The sequence below is a fragment of the Aquarana catesbeiana genome, linkage group LG01 (genome assembly GCF_042186555.1).
Source record: "Aquarana catesbeiana isolate 2022-GZ linkage group LG01, ASM4218655v1, whole genome shotgun sequence".
NCBI lineage: Eukaryota > Metazoa > Chordata > Amphibia > Anura > Ranidae > Aquarana > Aquarana catesbeiana.
Window position 1 is genome coordinate 331,077,401 of NC_133324.1, and position 6,144 is coordinate 331,083,544.

Consider the following 6,144-nt stretch of genomic DNA (forward strand, 5'->3'; position numbering starts at 1 on the left):
TTCGTGTGAAAATAAGAAGTCTTGAAACACGGTTATTTGAGATAAGCGCATAAAGGAAAAAGTCCTATATTCGGTGAGTAGAAATCAAGGAATGTGTTAATTGTCAAGCTAATGAAAACAAATTGGAATTTAAAGGTTTAGCGAATCATGTGTCTGACACTATTTTGTGGAAATCAATGTATGAACAATGTTTACAGGAAAATATTGAAATTGATAAGGCTAGATTTTCATTAGCTAAAACAAAGAAGAAATTGCGTAACGTAATGAAGCTAGTTACGTTTTTTGATTCAATGGTTTATGATGTGCCAGAAAAACATATGATTTGTGTAGTGAACAAATCAGGGAGTGAAAATGTTTCAGAAATTACACAAACACATGAGAATTTATCTATTGGACCTAGTTGTTCAAACTGTGACATTTTTTGTAACTATATTGAACATTTGGAGAGTGAAACGAAAATGCAGGATGTTACAATTTCAAAAACAAACATATTTCGTGGTTACAAAGAAGAATATTAAAAAGCAGTCAGAAACAGTGAAGGCTTCTTATATACCAGATGTTTCTATTGAGGTAGATGAAGCAGATGCGGCGGAGGCTGATGTACGCAAACAAAAAGTTATTAGATAGAGTGTCTAAGCTTAAGTTGCAAATACAGGATTAGTTGATGAAAATTTTGAAATTTTGATCCCGCATTATGATTTAAGAGCAGATGCATTTCACAACGGGGATGTCTTTGAAACTTTTTGTGATCGTTTCAACTTGGGTGATGATCAAAGGAATAACATTTTCTGTTTATGGGCTCCTAATTTTATCGCAAGGCGTTTAATCAAATCACCATATATTGATATTTATGGAGCTGAAGTTCATAGTGATGCATCTGAGAGATTACGTCAGTTATTACTGTGTATTACGGGGGAGGAAACGCCGACGGCTGAAATCTTGGACTCCTTAAGAGTTACAATACATGATGACCCTTTTCATTTTAGAGAGAAATTTGCTAAGGCATTCAAAATGTTATGTATGCATTGGAGGGCGAGAATTCGGCTTTAATAAGGCCATTTGTTATAAAATGTAGATATTTAGATCCTGCGTCAATGGTGTTGGCTAGTCAAAAAGAAAATTTAGATGAGGCAGCTTCTATTCTAGATATTGTAGTGTGGTCATATCAAGACAAGGGAACCCCCATACATGAGAGCCCATACTTTGGAAAATTTGTAGCAGTCTATCAGCTTTTTCAAGTTCTATGCATTGCTGGTGCACCACAGCCTGGTAAGATTTATGAATCACAACAACTCTTAACATGGTTTTTCTACATATATTTTGCTGTGCAATGAATGACTATTTCTGTACAATCCTTTAGTTATCAGTTAAATTGAACATGATTAGATTAATACCATGTATTGTCAACCAATATGTATAATTTTCATGATAATTTGTGTATTTACTGTTGTCATTTTATTTACTATTTAGAGTCTACTGCAATCTTTGCCATAAAACTCCTGAAGAAGCTCGTATTAGAGCGAAACATGTCGAGCGGCAGATTGTTATGGATTCAATTAAGTAGCTCTATTTTGATGTGCCTTTAAGGTGGTTTTTTTGTGGATTTACCGATTTTCTATTATATCGTTGATTTAAAAGCACCTTAAAAGTCCCTGGGGGTATATGTTCCAAACCCCTCCCTCGGTAAATTTGCCTTCTTACACATATAGATATTGTAAGAAGACAAGTAAAACAAAGTAATTTAAAAAACAAGATATCTGTCATTCAGAATAGCAATTTTGAAAGAGACACCCAGACTAGCTTTAAAGCAGCTGATGCTGCCCCCTTCAGGAATGACAGGGTAAGACAATTTAAACATAAAAAGCCATTTACTTGTTTCTACTTTCAAAGAGTAGGTCATTATAAGTCACAGTTTAGGAAGTATTTAAGAGATATTGAGTTGAAAAACATTGGGAAAGAAAATGAATTGATATTCATTCAACCTTCTGCCCCACCTTCAGCAGAAGAAGTTAAGGCTTTTTCTCCTTACACTTCTCTGAGGAAAGAGCTAAGAGAGATTGGTATGAATATGAATGCAAATTCAACCAGTGAAATCAATGGGAGACAACCATTATTGGCTTCCCCATGCCAAATAGAGAAAAAAAAATTAGTTTCTCACAACTTAGATTATGTAGCTCCCATATTTCTAGACAACAGTGGTCATCCTTTTTTAAAAGCTAAAATTAATAAACAAAAGGTGAGAACTTTATTGGATACAGGAGCTCAGATCAGTGTCACTGGTTTGAAATTACCTGTTTTATCGGATGCAGCAATTTGTACAATTGTTGGGTTTAATGGAACAGGTGATTCTCAGGCTAAAATGTGTAAAAATGTTTCTTTTGAAATCCCAGGTTGTTTGAAAACTGTAATTGACATGTGGTTTTGCCAGGGAGCAGAGAATATTATCGGTACAGATATTTTGTTTCAAAGAGGGTGGATAATTGATTGAGGCAATGGAGTGATTTGGAAAGGTTCAGCTAATCATAAGCCTGTGGTAATTGATCCAGTTCATTATTCAGAAGTGGGAAGCATTTGTTTGACAGAAGCAGTTGACATTGATTACAAATGGCCTGATACAGGAGATCATTTGAAGTTAAAATAAGTGGTACCGTCACACAAAAAACTTTGGAGTCAGAAAAAGAATGAGGTTGGTTTATTTAAAGGTATTGAGGTTAATATAGAGGGAAAAGATCATCCATTTGTCAAACCATACAAATTACCACCAGAGCCTGATGAACCTGTTTCAGTGATTATTCAAGAGTTTTAGGAACAGGGAATCATCAGGAAAGCTAATTCTGTGACAAATAATTCTTTATGGGCAGTGGCTAAACGAGATGACCCTAGTGCATACAGACTCTTGATTGACCTAAGAATGCTAAACAAATACATACCATGTTGTTCGCCTATTATAGCAGAAACACCAGACATCATGTCACAATTAAACGCTAACGCAAAAGTGTTTTCTGTACTAGACATTGCAAACGGATTTTTTAGCATTGCTTTGGCCAAAAGCTGTCAATATAAATGTTCATTCATTTACAAAAATGTCCAATATGTTTTTAATTGTCTTCCGCAAGGCTATCACAGTTCGCCATCTATATTTCGTCAGGCGTTGGCAAATGTTTTATCGAAATTCTCTAGACCAGATTGTTTTTGGGTTTGGTAAATTTCTCCAGAGATTTTATCGAGTCATTGGCAGAGAAGGCGAAACCGCTATATGATTTGTTAAAACATAAAGAGAAGAATGAATTTGGTCCCTGGACAGAAGTCCAGCAAAAAGCTTTTCAAATGTTGAAAAATGATTTGCAGTCAGCTCCTGCACTAGCTACTGTGGATAAACATGCACCATTTGTTTTGTAAGTGCGTGCTTCAGAAATTGCCATCTCAGCTGTTTTGCTTCAGAAACAGGGAGAAGATTGGAGAATTCTTGGGTATTTTTCTCGTTTGATTATTCCTGTGTAGAAGGGCTTTGACGAATGTGTCCGGCAATAAAGAGAATGAGGTAAGTACCAAGCCCTCTACACCTGCTGAATGCACTGCAGGATCCCCTACTACTCCTCCAAGGGGGAACAGGAAGACAGGCTCACCAATTGGGGGCTTTAGGAGATGACACCTTTCAAGCACCACAGAAAGGCTCAAGCAACAGATGCCCAGCAGATCTGCATGCAGAAGAGAACTTCTGATCCAACAGTCATCCAGTCAAAAGAAAACAACAAATAATATGCTACTGGATGGTAAGAAACACAATCTAAACTGAGGGACGAAGGGGGTGGGAGGGGTTTTTCACTAGTATGATTGTGTTTGCTGTAAAAGTAGGAGCCATTCATCTCTTAGGGTACTGTCCTGGAAGATGATGGGGGAAAAATGTATGTAAATATCAGGGAAGTTCTTGAGGGGGTGGCGGGTGATGAGTTACATCAGAGTTCCAAAGATATGCTGTTTAATAGATAGTATTAGTATGTCACTGATCACTTGCTGCTCTTTAAATGGACCTAGGGATGGATTTTATAATGAATTAGCCTTTTCACATTTCGTCTCAATGCCTCTTTAACCTCTTTATTCCGAAGACTGTAAATTATAGGATTTAGGGAAGGTGTAATAATAGCATATATAGCAGATATTGTTTTGCTTCTCTCTAAAGGACTGTTTTTTGGTTGGATATAGGTCAAAATTACAGCTCCATAAAACATAGAAACAATTACAACATGAGAAACACATGTAGAAAAGGCTTTACGCTTGCCTTTAGCAGAACGAATCTTTAGTATAGTTTTAAGTATAAAGACATAGGAAACACATATAAGGAGGAATCAACAAATACCAAACATAAAATCAGATGCATAGACTACAATCTCATTGATATAAATATCTGCACATGCCAGTTTCAGCAGAGGCATTATCTCACAGAAGAAGTGATTAATCCTATTGTCATCACAGTATGGGAGTCGGAAAGTGCAATATGTGTGAATCAAAGAATTAATTAGGCCAGTAACTAAGATAGTGATTGTAATCCTTATACATACTCTGCGATTAATTATTGATGAATAGCGAAGTGGATTTCCAATTGCAATATATCGGTCATAAGCCATAATTGTAAGAAGTAGTAGCTCAGCTCCCAAAGGCCAGGTCAAGAAGAGCATCTGGAAAACACACCCATAATAGGAAATCGCCTTAGACTGTGTTATGTAGCTTGAAAGCATCTTGGGTATTGTAGCAGACGTACACCATATGTCAAGAAATGACAACAGTCCCAGAAAGAAATACATAGGTGTGTTTAGACCTGAGTCTATAATGGATAGTTGAAGAATAATGACATTGCCAGCCAGAGCCACGATATAAGTAATCAGACATAGGATAAATGTAAGTGTTTCCAGCTCTGGACGAGTGGACAAGCCAAGTATAATAAATTCAGAAACTAGAGAACCATTTATTGTCATCTTGTTTAGTTACTTTAAGAGGCAACTGTTGCCATCTGTTTTATATTTAAAGGAACAATCATTGTTTTAAATGGCAGTCCCACTCCTGGACCTCCTGACAATGCCCATCACTGCAGTTCTTTAAAATAAATTGGATCAGGATAAATGCATTTACATATATGTGGTATATGCTGCATAGATAGTTCCAAATGTAGATCTATAAAGGCTTTTCAGTTGAGACGATTCAGTAGTGTCTTAAGAGGAGTACATCTGCTGCTTTCAAAGCTATGCAGTATATGGCAATGGCAGGAATTGAAGAATCTCAATATTTATAAGCAACACTGACTTTAGACCAGGCCACACTCACTGTAGACAGAGATCTGCCATTTAAAGCTCTTTCACACTGCCAGGTGCTAATTTTAGCACTAAAGCGCCTGAAAAATGCCTACAGTGTGAAAGGAGTCTTAATGTATATTTTGTAGTGAAGAGCTCATATACTTATGTAGTTGCTAATATTTAAATTACTTTCCAGGGACATTTTGATAACGAAGTGATGTATCTAAATTATACTGGGCTATTGCAATCTCAAAATAAACACAGTGAAGTCAATGTGCTGAAAATTAGATTAAAGACAAAAGAATTTAAATTGCTTAGCTGTATTACAACATAGAATAAACCCACCTACTGTATATAGTTTAGGCTGAGACTTCTTTAGCTCCATGCTTCTGGGAAATGTAAGTATTTTCATGCATGGTCATACTGCACCATATATATATATATATATATATATATATATATATATATATACTAGTCTTTAGATATGGTGGCTACATTATTTGCTTTTTTCAGGGTTTTTCTATTTTATTTTCACCTGTGGATCCTATGATACGACCAGTATACCATTTCCTGTCACATGGAGGAACATTGCTGTCAACCTAGGCTGCTGAATTGTACTGCAGACATCTCCCTCCCCCTCTACCCATCTTTATTACATAGATGGGGAATTCATTTGTAGCTCACAGATATACTGTAGTGCTACACGACTCCAATCCATACAAATTCAAATCCTATAGTGCTTAACCACCTCAATACTGGGCACTTTCACCCCCTTCCTTCTCAGACCAATTTTCAGCTTTCAGTGCTCTCTCACTTTGAATGACAATTACTCAGTCATGCTACACTGTACCCAAAT

General features: G+C 36.3%; 1 pseudogene; it reads right to left on the reverse strand.

Annotated features, from left to right (window-relative positions):
* Positions 1-4,031: 4,031 nt before the first annotated feature.
* On the reverse strand, positions 4,032-4,973 carry LOC141112034 (olfactory receptor 13G1-like; annotated as a pseudogene).
* Between the last annotated feature and the right edge of the window lie 1,171 nt (positions 4,974-6,144).